Source organism: Miniopterus schreibersii, assembly GCF_964146895.1.
Source record: "Miniopterus schreibersii genome assembly, chromosome: 9".
Classification (NCBI taxonomy): domain Eukaryota; kingdom Metazoa; phylum Chordata; class Mammalia; order Chiroptera; family Miniopteridae; genus Miniopterus; species Miniopterus schreibersii.
Genome location: NC_138118.1, coordinates 35926174 through 35938013, shown reverse-complemented (window position 1 = coordinate 35938013; position 11840 = coordinate 35926174). Strand labels below are relative to the sequence as shown.

General features: G+C 36.3%; 1 pseudogene across 1 annotated transcript; it reads left to right on the top strand.

Annotated features, from left to right (window-relative positions):
* The first annotated feature begins 262 nt into the window (after positions 1–262).
* On the top strand, positions 263–1125 carry LOC308561849 (small ribosomal subunit protein uS5 pseudogene; annotated as a pseudogene). Its single transcript has one exon. The product of its transcript is annotated as a small ribosomal subunit protein uS5 pseudogene (transcript).
* The last annotated feature ends 10715 nt before the right edge of the window (positions 1126–11840 follow it).

Genomic DNA, 11840 nt, shown 5'->3' with positions numbered 1-11840 from the left:
AAAGGGAATTACAGGCCAATATCACTGATGAACATAGATGCTAAAATCCTCAACAAAATATTAGCCAATAGGATCCAGCAATATATTAAGACAATCATACACCATGACCAAATAGGATTTATTCCAAGGATCCAAGGCTGGTACAATATTTGCACATCAATAAATGTGATACATCACATAAACAAATTGAAAGACAAAAATCACACAATCATATCAATAGATGCAGAAAAAGCATTCAGCTTCTTTCCCCAGGAAGCATCAAATGGCGGATGAGGCAGGTGCTGCGGGAGGGCCAGGAGGTCCTGGAGGCCCTGGAATCAGAGGCCCTGGTGGCTTCTGTGGAGGAATTGGTAGCAGCATCCGTGGCCGAGGTCGTGGCCGGAGTCATGGCCAGCCAAGGCAGCTGAGCTCGTGAAGGCAAGGCTGAGGACAAGGAGTGGATCCCTGTCACCAAGCTGGGCCTTCTGGTCAAGGACATGAAAATCAAGTCCCTGGAGGAGATCTATCTCTTCTCCTTGCCCATCAAGATCATTGACTTTTTCTTGGGGGCATCCCTCAAGGATGAGGTTTTGAAGATTATGCCCATGCAAAAGCAGACACAGGCTTGCCAGAGGACCCGGTTTAAGGCATTTGTCATCATTGGGGACTACAATGGGCATGTTGGTCTGGGTGTTAAGTGCTCAAAGGAAGTAGCCATTGTTATCCGTGGAGCCATCATCGTGGCCAAGATCTCTATTGTCCCTGTGCATCGAGGCTACTGGGGGAATAAGATTGGCAAGCCCCACACCATCCTTTGCAAGATGACTGTCTGCTGTGGCCCTGTACTGGTGCGCCTCATCCCCGCCCCCAGGGGCACTGGCATTGCCTCGGCCCCTGCGCCCAAGAAGCTGCTGCTGATGGTCTGTATCAGTGATTGCTATACCTTGGCAAGGGGCTGCACTGGGCAACTTCGCCAAGGCCACCTTTGATGCCATCTTTAAGACCTACAGCTATGTCACCCCAGATCTCTAGAAAGAGACTGTTTTCACCAAGTCTCACTGTCAGGAATTCACTGACCATCTTGTAAAGGCCCACACCAGAGTTTCTGTGCAAAGGTCCCAGGCTCCAGCTTTGGCCACCACATAATTTCATACCAGAAAAATAAAGTGAATTAAGCCCATTAAAAAAAAAGAAAAAATGAAAAAGCATTCGATAAAATCCAACACTCGTTTTTGATAAAAACTCTCAGCAAAGTGGCAATAGAGAGATCACGCCTCAACATAATAAAAGCCATATATGACAAACCCACAGCCAATATCATACTCAGTGGGTAAAAACTAAAACCATTTCCCCAAAGAACAGGAACAAGACAGGGGTGTCCACTTTCACCGCTATTATTCAACATAGTACCGGAAATCTTAACCATAGTGATCAGACAAAAGGAACACATAAAAGGCATCCAAATTGGAAAGGAGGAAGTAAAACTGCCATTATTTGCAGATGACATGATATTGTAGCTAGGGAATCCTAAAGACTCCACCAAAAAGCTACTAGATTTAACAAATGAACTTAGCAAGGTAGCAGGAGACAAAATTAACACCCAGAATTCGATGGCATTTTTATACACTAATAATGAACTCTCAGAAAGAGAAACTAAAAAAAAAAAAAAATTTAAAAATCCCATTTACCATTGCAAGTAAAAAAATAAGATACATAGGAATAAACTTAACCAAAGATGTAAAAGACCTGTACTCAGAAAACTACAGGACACCGAAAAAAGAAATAGAGGAAGATATAAACAAATGGAAAAATATAGCATGTTCATGGATTGGATGATTTAACATCATTAAAATGTCCATAATACCCAAAGTAGTTTATAATTCAATGCAATCCCTATTAAAATATCTGCAGCATATTTCACAGATCTAGAACAAACACTTCAAAAATGTATATGGAACCAAAAAACACCCTAAATAGCCATGGCAATCTTGAGAAAGAAGAGCAACGTTGGAGGGATCACAATCCCAGGTATGAAGTTATACTACAAAGCCACTGTAATCAAAACATCCTGGTACTGGCACAAGAACAGACATGTAGATCAGTGGAACAGAACAGAAAACTTAGAAATTGACCTATGCCATTATGGTCAATTAATATTTGATAAAGGAGGCAAGAACATAAAATGGAGTAAAGACAGTCTCTTCAATAAATGGTGTTAGGAGAACTGGACAGGTACATGCAAAAAATTGAAACTAGATCACCAACTTACACCATACACAAAAGTAAACTCAAAATGGATAAAAGACTTACATGTAAGTCATGAAACCATCAAAATCCTAGAGAAAAATATAGGTAGCAAAATCTCAGTCATCTCTCTTAGCAGTATGTTTGCTGATACGTCTAGGGCAAGAGAAACTAAGGAGAAAATAAACAAATGGGACTGTATCAAAATAAAAAGCTTCTGCACAGCTAAAGAAACCATCAAGAAAACAAAAAGGGAGCCCACTGTATGGGAGATTATATTTGCCAATGACATATCTGATAAGGGGTTAATTTCCAAAATATATAAGGAACTCATACAACTTTAAAAAAGGAAGACAAACAATCCATTTAAAAAATGGGCTAAGGAGCTTAATATACACTTCTCCAAAGAGGACATACAGATGGCCAAGTGACAAATGAAAAAATGCTCAATGTCACTAATCATCAAAAAGATGCAAATTAAAACCACAATGAGGTATCACTTCACACCTGTCAGAATGGCTACCATCAACAAGTCAGCAAACTACAAGTGCTGAGGAGGGTGTGGAGAAAAGGGCACCCTAGTATACTGCTGGTGGGAATGCAGACTGGTGCAGCCTCTATGGAAAACAGTATGGAGTTTCCTCAAAAGATTAATAATTGACCTGCCGTTTGACCCAGTGACCCTACTTCTAGGAGTATATCCTAAGGAACCCAAAACACCAATCACAAAGAACTAATGCACCCCTATGTTTATAGCAGCACAATTATAATAGCTAAGATCTGGAAACAGCCCAAGTACCCATCAGTAGATGAGTGGATAAAAAAGCTGTGGGACGTTTACACCATGGAAAACTATGCAGCTGTAAAAAAAAAAAGGATCTTTTATTCTTCGGACAGCATGGAAGGAACTAGAAAGTATTATACTAAGTGAAATAAGTCAGTGAGAGGAAGACAAGTACTGCATGATCTCACTCATATGTGGAATATAATAAACAAAATTAATGGATAAACAAAATGGACCCAGAGACATAGAAGCATGGAACAGACTGAAGGATCTGAGAGGGAAAGTGGGGATGGGGGTGTGGGTGGGGAGAGTTTAATCAAAGAACTTATATGTTTATAAGCATAACCCATGGACACAGACATTGTTCTGCGGAAGGCCTGGGGTTGGGGTGGACATGGGGTGTAGGGGTCAATGGGTGTAAAAATGGGACATCTGTAAAATTTTCAAAAATAACAAATCTTAAAAAAAAAGAAAAATTGAAGTACAATCAGGTGATTCTGGGACTAATCCCATTTACATTAAACATGTCAGGACACTGTCAACCTGCTTCCTTGTGTCTGGTGCAGAGTCTGAGGGTAAGAAACAAGCAAACAAAAAAATAAATTAAATTTCCTCTGTGACATAAGGTACACAAGAAGAAAATTTATGTTTTCTTCTATTGTTTCAGATCTTATATTTAGTTCTTTGATGCATTTTGAAGTAATTTTTGTATACATGGGGACACAGTATAAAATAGTTTCATTTTTTTGCATGTGCCTTTCCAATTTTCCCAGCACTATTTATTGAAGATGATTTCTTTACTCCATTGTGTGTTTGTGGCTCCTTTGTCAAAAATTATTTGCCCATATATGTTTGTGTGGTTTTACTTCTGAGCTCTCTATTCTGTTCCATTGGTCTCTGTGTCTCTTTTTTGCCAATACCATGCTGTTTTGCTTATCATAGCTCTGTAGTATAATTTGAAGTCAGATTGTGTGATATCTATACCTTTGTTCTTTTTCTCAAAATTTATTTGGCTCTTCAAGGTCTTTTGTCCTTTCATACAAATCTGATGGTTTTTTTTCTATTTCTTTAAAAAATGACATTGGGATTTTGATAGGGATTGCATTGAATCTGTATATATCTTTAGGTAACATGGTATGTTGATTCTTCCAATCCATGAACATGGAGTATCTTTTCATTTTGTTGTGTCTTCTTTTTCAATCTCTTTTAATAATGCTTTGTACTTTTCACCATATAAGACTTTCACAACCATTAAGTTTATTCCTAAATATTTTATTCTTTTGGTTGCAATTGCCAAAGGAATTGTTTTCTCCATTTTTTTCCCCCCTGAAGTTTCATTGTTAGTATATAGGAATGCAGTGGATTTTTGTACATTGATTTTGTATCCTGCAACTTAATGTATTTATTTATTGTTTCTAATAGGTTTTTAGTGGAGTTTTAGGGTTTTCTATATACAGAATTATGTCATCTGCAAAAAGTGACACTTTTACTTCTTTCTTCCCTATGCAGTTGCTAGTGTTGTTTTGTTTTACTTTAAGGGGAGCATTGGCAAGGTGTTTAGAAGTAGTTGGTAGAGGGGAGAGAATGAACATTTTAAACTGCCTTCCATAAACCCTGAACTAATGTAATCCTTCCTCTAATCCCCCGCTACATGGGGCTGGGATAGTTCTAGCTTGCAACCAAGATCACCCAGGACTGATGTGGATTATTCCATGTGAGTTTCCAGGTTACTTTTTGATTACCTTGATAATGAAACTTCTACCCATGACACTCTACAGTCACTGTCTAATGTATTGATAGGCTACAATTCTCACCCAGCTGCAAACAAAGCAAATATTGTAGAAAGAAAGAATACAATATCCCATTTCTTTTTGGCTTACATCTGGGTTTCTGCATCTTATTCTGCTTCCATTTAAGTTTGTTAAAAAAAGATTCAGAACTTAACTTTGTGATAGCCTGATGTGAAATTCAAAGTATTAGAAAGAGATTAGAAATCATTGACACTGTATTGGACGTGGGCTACTAAACACTTCTAGGACTTCCACTCATTTCCCCAACTCAGCTGCTTCCCCAGGGAAGATCAGGTAGCATGTTCTGTCCGAAGCCCCAGTTCTGGGCAGGCTCCTATAGAAGGAGTTTCTCTTTACAGACTGTTTTACAGCCACAACAACTCTGTCTGAAGGAAGTGAGCAACACAGAGACAGTTCAGAATAAACTGTGAACTTGCCCTACGTAGAATTACAATTTTGCTTCTGAGTCTTCCTATCAGATCTACCAATCAGAATAACCCTAGAGTTCTGATAGATATATGTATGACTAAGAAACATGAGTACTTGTGTAAGTGTCTGGATTCGTATGTCAATAGATGGAAGATTGTGGGGAAAAATTCAATATTTTTATTGTCAATTATTAGAAGTACATTCTTTAACTAAAAGAAATAAGAAGTGCCCATTTAAATCTCATACCAGTATATTTTTATATCCTTTCTAAAGAGCCCCAAATACCAAATTGCTAATAAACTATGGAACTATAAAAGTTTCTACAGTTTTCCCCTCAATGCATTTCTGGACATTTTCTTGAAAAGCAAATCATCATAAAGTTGCTCATATTTTCCTATAGGAATAGTGCCATAATTAGGAGGCTGAAATACTGATTAAGGATTTGAAATAAAATAAATCATATATATGACCACCAATCTGCCATAAATGCAAAGCCATACTGCTATAAACCTTAGTGATCACTTAACATTTTAAAATTATGTTCTAAGTCACAGAGGCCTATAATTTTATTATGGTAAAGGACTTTAGGGATTATCTTGTCCAGTCCACAGTTTGGAAATAAGGAAATTTACCTCAAAGATGATTAAGTGATTTGCTTAATTTAGTTAGAAGCAGACCTAGGACTGTGTCTCCATCTTCCCGTTCTGCTAAGTTCTTCTTAGGCAAAACTCTGTAAATTGAACATATAAATACTGATAAGAAAAGAGTAAAAATATGCATAGAGGACACAGAATAGTTACTTTTAAAATCACTCCCTTATAACAGAGGCTGGTAAACCTTTTTGATAAAAGACCAAGTGGTAAATATTTTAGCCGTTGCAGGCTAAAATATATCTCTTAGCAACTATTCAACTCTCCAGTTGTAGTTCAAAGTGGCCCAGAGGACAGCAAAGAATGTGCAGGATTGCACTCCAGGAAATCTACTTATGGGAGAATGACCTTTGAATTTCATAATTTTTATGTGTAATAAAATGTCATTCTTGGCTGTTAATTAAATTTTTCTATGTCTTTGTTTGACCATGTGTAAATGTGCGTGATACAGTCTATTTCATAGGGTAGTTGTGAGGACTGAGTGAGTGAACACCTAGAGAACCCTGTGTGGAGTCTGAGCACAATAGATGTTGAATAAATATCAATTTCCTTTTCTGTTTTTTCTTCATTCTTTATACAAATATGCATACATACATATTTTTTTGTTTTCATCCATATGTTAAATTTATTAATTTAAACCAGATTTTTTTACCATGAGGAGTCAAGTGATAACATCTATAGTTGATAAATTAAGAAAAAAGAGATGTAAATATATTACATACAACTTCAGTGGCAATCAACAGTAGAACTTAAAACAGAAACTGTTAATAAAACCTCTGAGTAATAGGCGTGGGAGTGGTGGGGTTGGTGGGGATGGGTGGTGGAAGATATTGTTTCTCATTTTAGACATTTCTGCTCTATCTGAATTTTAAAAACATGTGAAAGTATTACTTCTATAAATTAAAAAAGTTTTAAAATATAAAAAAGATAAAATAAAACTATCATCAATGAGTGATTGCTTAAAATGCCATATGCATTACAATACAGGCAATAGAAAAAATGAGGTACATCTATACAAATTTTAAGTAAAAAACCAAATTGCAGAATAATATATGGCTAGGATAATACCATTTACTTCAAATGCCTGTGTGTGTGTGGGTGCAGGAAGGTAGGTTAGTATATGTGTACACCAAAGTGGGAGGGTACGTATCTAAATAATATCAAAGTGGAGAGGAGAGAGACGTTTATTATTATTTATTATTATTATTACTTATTATTTCTATGCCTCATTATACTCTTTGATTTGTTCAAGGAGCAGGCATTGAATATAAAGGCACATGAAATATTCTGCAGGTTCAAAGCTGAAGTGATTTTGAGTATTTCCCTTTTCTGTTTTTTTATTGAATTTATTGTGGTGACATTGGTTCACAAAACCATACTGGTTTCAAGCGTACACTCAATAAAACATCATCTGCACATTGCATGTAGCTTCCATCACCCCCAGAAAAGTCTCTTTTGTCCCCATTTACCCCATTTCCCCACCTCCACCTAACCCCACACCACTTTCCCTCTGGCTATCACCATGCTGTTGTCTGTGTTCATGTGCTATGTATATATTCTTTTTGGTTAATTCCTTTATCTTCTTTTACCCAGTCCAACAGCTGTCAATCTGTTCCATGTATTCATGCCTGTTTCTATTTTGCTTGTCAGTTTATTTTGTTCATTAGATTCCACATATAAGTGAGATCACATGGTATTTATCCTTTTCTGACTGGCTTAATTCACTTAACATAATAATCTCCAGGTTCATCCATGCTGTCGCAAAAGGTAAGATTTACTTTTTATTAAAGCTGCATAGTATCCATTGTATAAATGTACCAGTTTTTTATCCATTCATCTATACTGATGGACACTTGGGCTGTTTCCACATGTTGGCTATTGTAAATAACGCTGGAATGAACATAGGGGTGCATGTAGTTTTCTGAATTAATGCTTTGGGTTTCTTAGGTTATATTCCCAGAAGTGGGATCACTGGGTCAAATGGTAGATTCATTTTTAATATTTTATGGAAACTGCATATGTTTTCCACAGTAACTGCACCAGTCTGCATTCAGATGATAACCATTCTGACAGGTGTGAGGTGAGATCTTGTAGTTTTAATCTTTCTGATGTAGTTTGCATCTCTTTGATGATTAGTGATATTGAGCATTTTTTCATATGTCTTTTGGCCATCTGTATGTAGTCTTTGGAGAAGTGTCTTTTCAGGTCCTTTGCCCATTTTTTAATTAAATTGTCTTCCTCATGTTGAGTTGTATAAGTTCTTTATGTATTTTGGAAATTAACCCCTTATCAGATGTATTATTGGCAAATATTTTCTCCTATTCGAAGGGTTCCCTTTTCATTTTGTTAATGGTTTCTTTTGTTGTGCAGAAACTTCAGTTTGTTGTAATCCCATTGGTTTATTTTTTCCTTTGTTTCCCTTGCCAAAGGAGAAATATCAGAAAAAATATTGCAATGAGAAATTTCTGAAATGTCACTGCCTATGTTTTCTTCTAGGATTTTTATGGTTTTGTGACATATATTTATAACTTAAATGCATTTTGAGTTCATTCTTGTGTATTGTGTTAGTGGTATAGTGTCATTTTTTTGCATGTACCTGTTCTTATTTCAATTTTATAGTCTTTCCTCCTTTGACAAATATTAATTGACCATAACGGTGTGAGTTGATTTCTGGGTTCTGTGTTCACTTTCATTGATATATATGCCTGTTCTTATGCCAGTGCCAGGAGGTTTTGATTACAATGACCTTGAAGTATAGTTAAATATCAGGTAGTGTGATACTTCTGACTTTGTTTTTCTTTCTCAATATTGCTGTGGCTATTTAGAGTTTGGAGTCTTTCTTGGTTCTATATAAATTTTTGGAATATTTGTTCTAGATCTGTGAAATATGCCATTGGTAAACTTTATATTTTATTTCATTTTTTCTATCACCATTTATCACTCCCATTCCCTCTCCCACCTTCACCTACCCTCCTTATCAACACACTGTTGTCCATGTCCATGAGTTATTTCTCCTTTATTTTTCTTTTTTGCTCAATTCTTCCATCCCTTATATATTGCTTTGTGTAGTATGGACATTTTAAGGATGTTAATTCTTTCAAACTTGTATATACCTCAGTTTCTTTCTTCAATATCTTATAATTTTCTTAGTACAGGTCTACACCTCCTTGGTTAAATTTCGTTTTTCTTTTTTTTTTAATTTTATTTTTGTTTAAAATATTACAGATGTCCCTTTTTCTCCCCAATGACCCGTTCCACCCCATTCAATCCCCCTCCGCAGACCCTCTCCCAACCATTGTCCATGTCCTTGGGTTGTGCATATATGCATATAAATTCTTTGGTTACTCTCTCCCCTCCACCCACCCACCCTCCTCCATCCCTCTGACATTCATCAGACTCATCTATGCTTCCATGTCATTGAATCTGTTGTGTCCATCAGTTTATTAAGTTCTTTAGATTCCACGTATAAGGGAGATCATATGATATTTGTCTTTCGCTGCCTGGCTTACTTCACTTAGCATAATAATCTCCAGGTCCATCCATACTGTTTCAACGGTTACGAGATTCTTCCTCTTTACAGCTGCATAGTATTCCATGGTGTAAATGTCCCACAGCATTTTATCCACTCATCTACTGATGGGCACTTGTGAAATATGCTGTTGGTATTTTAATAGGAATGGCATTAAATTTATAAATTCCTTTGGTAGTATGGACATTTTAATGCTAATAATTCCTCCAATCCATGAGCATGGTATAATCTTCACTTGTTTAAATCTTTCTCTGTTTCTTTTTTCAGTGTCACGTAGTTTTCCGAGTACAGGTCTTTTACATCCTTGGTTAAGTTTATTCCTAGGTACCTTATTTTTTTAGTTGCAATGGTAAGTAGTATTATTTTTTTAGTTTCTCTTTCTGAAAGTTCATTGTTGGTGTAGAAGAATGCCATTGATCCGGAGATTGATTTTCTATCCAGCTACATTGCCAAATTTGTTTATCAAATCTAGTAGTACTTTGATGGAGTCTTTAGGGTTTTCTATGTACAATATCATGTCATCTGCAAATAATGATGGTTTTACTTCCTCCTTTCCAATTTGGATACCTTTTATGTTTTCTTCCTATCTGATGGCTATGGCGAGGACTTCCAGTACTATGTGAATAAGAGTGGTGAAAGCGGACATCCCTGTCTTGTTCCAGTTTTTAATGGAAATGGTTTTAGCTTTTCCCCATTGAGTATGATGGTGGCTGTAGGTCTGTCATATATGCCCTTTATTATATTGAGGTATGATCCCTCTATTCCGACTTTGCTGAGAGTTTTTATCAGAAATGGGTGCTGGATTTTGTTGAATAATTTTCCTGGGTCTATTGATATGATCATATGATTTTTGTCCTTCATTTTGTTTATGTGATGTATCACATTTATTGATTTGCAGAGGTTGTACCAGCCTTGCATCCCCGGAATAAATCCCACTTGGTCATGATGTATGATCTTTTTAATGTATTACTGGATCCGGTTTGCTAGTATTTTAGTGAGGATTTTAGCATTCATCAGGGATATTGGCCTGTAATTTTCTTTCTTTGTAATATCTTTATCTGGTTTTGGGATTAAGATGATGCTGTCCTCATAAAAAGAGTTTGGGAGTTTTCCCTCCTCTTGAATTTTCTGGAATAGTTTGAATAGAATAGGTGTTAATTCATCTTTGAATGTTTGGTAAAACTCACCTGTAAATCCATCTGGTCCAGGACTTTTGTTTGCTGGGAGTTTTTTGATTACTGCTTCAATTTCATTAGTTGTTATCAGCCTATTCAGGTTTTCTGCCTCTTCTTGATGCAGCTTTGAAAGGTTGTATGTTTCTAGGAATTTGTCCACTTCCCTCATGTTGTGCAATTTGTTGGGATATAGTTGCTCATAATATTTTCTTACAATCCTTTGTGTTTCTGTCGGGTCAGTTGTTTTACCGCCTCTTTCATTTCTGATTTTATTTATTTGGGTCCTCTCTCTTTGTTTCTTAGTGAGTCTGGCTAAAGGTGCATCAATCTTATTTACCTTTTCAAAGAACCAGCTCTTCGTTTCATTGATTTTTTTGTATTTTTTTTTTTAGTCTCTGTATCATTCATCTCTGCTCTGATTTTTATTTTTTCCTTCCTTCTACTTCCTCCGGGCTTTCTTGCTGTTCTCTTTCTAGTTCTTTTAGTTGTTGTGTTAGATGGTTCATTAGATCTTTTTCTTGTTTTTGAGATAGGCCTGTAATGCTATGAATTTTCCTCTGAGGACTGTTTTTACCGTGTCCCATTGGTTTTGGATTGTTGTCTGTTCATTTTTGTTACTTTCCATGAAGTGTTTGATTTCTTCCTTGATATTCTTGGTAACCCATTCATTGTTTAATAACATGCTATTTAGGCTCCAAGTGTTTGAATATTTTTGAGGTTTTTTATAGTGGTTGATTTCTAGTATCATGGCATTGTGATCTGAGAAGATAATTGAAATGATTTCAATCTTCTTATATTTGTAGAGACTTGCCATATGCCTAACATGTGGTATATTTCTGAGAATGTTCCACGTGCACTTGAAAATAATGTGTATTCTGCTGCTTTGGGGTGAAATGTTCTGTAAATGTCAATTAAATCCATTAGGTCTAGTGATTCATTTAAGGTCTGCCATTCCCTGTTGATTTTTTGTCTTGATGATCTGTCCAATGCTGACAGTGGGGTGGTAAAGTCCCCCACTATGATTGTGTTGCTGTCAATCTCCCCTTTAATGTCCCCCAAGAAATTTTTTATAGACTTAGGCGCTCCTGATTTGGGTGCATAAATGTTTATAAGGGTTATTTCCTCATGTTGGATTGATTCCTTTAGTAATATGTAGTGACCATCTTTGTCTCTTGTTATGGTCTTCATTTTGAAGTCTGTTTTGTCTGAAATAAGATTTGCTACATGAGCTTTGTTTTCCTTTCCATTTGCATGAAATAT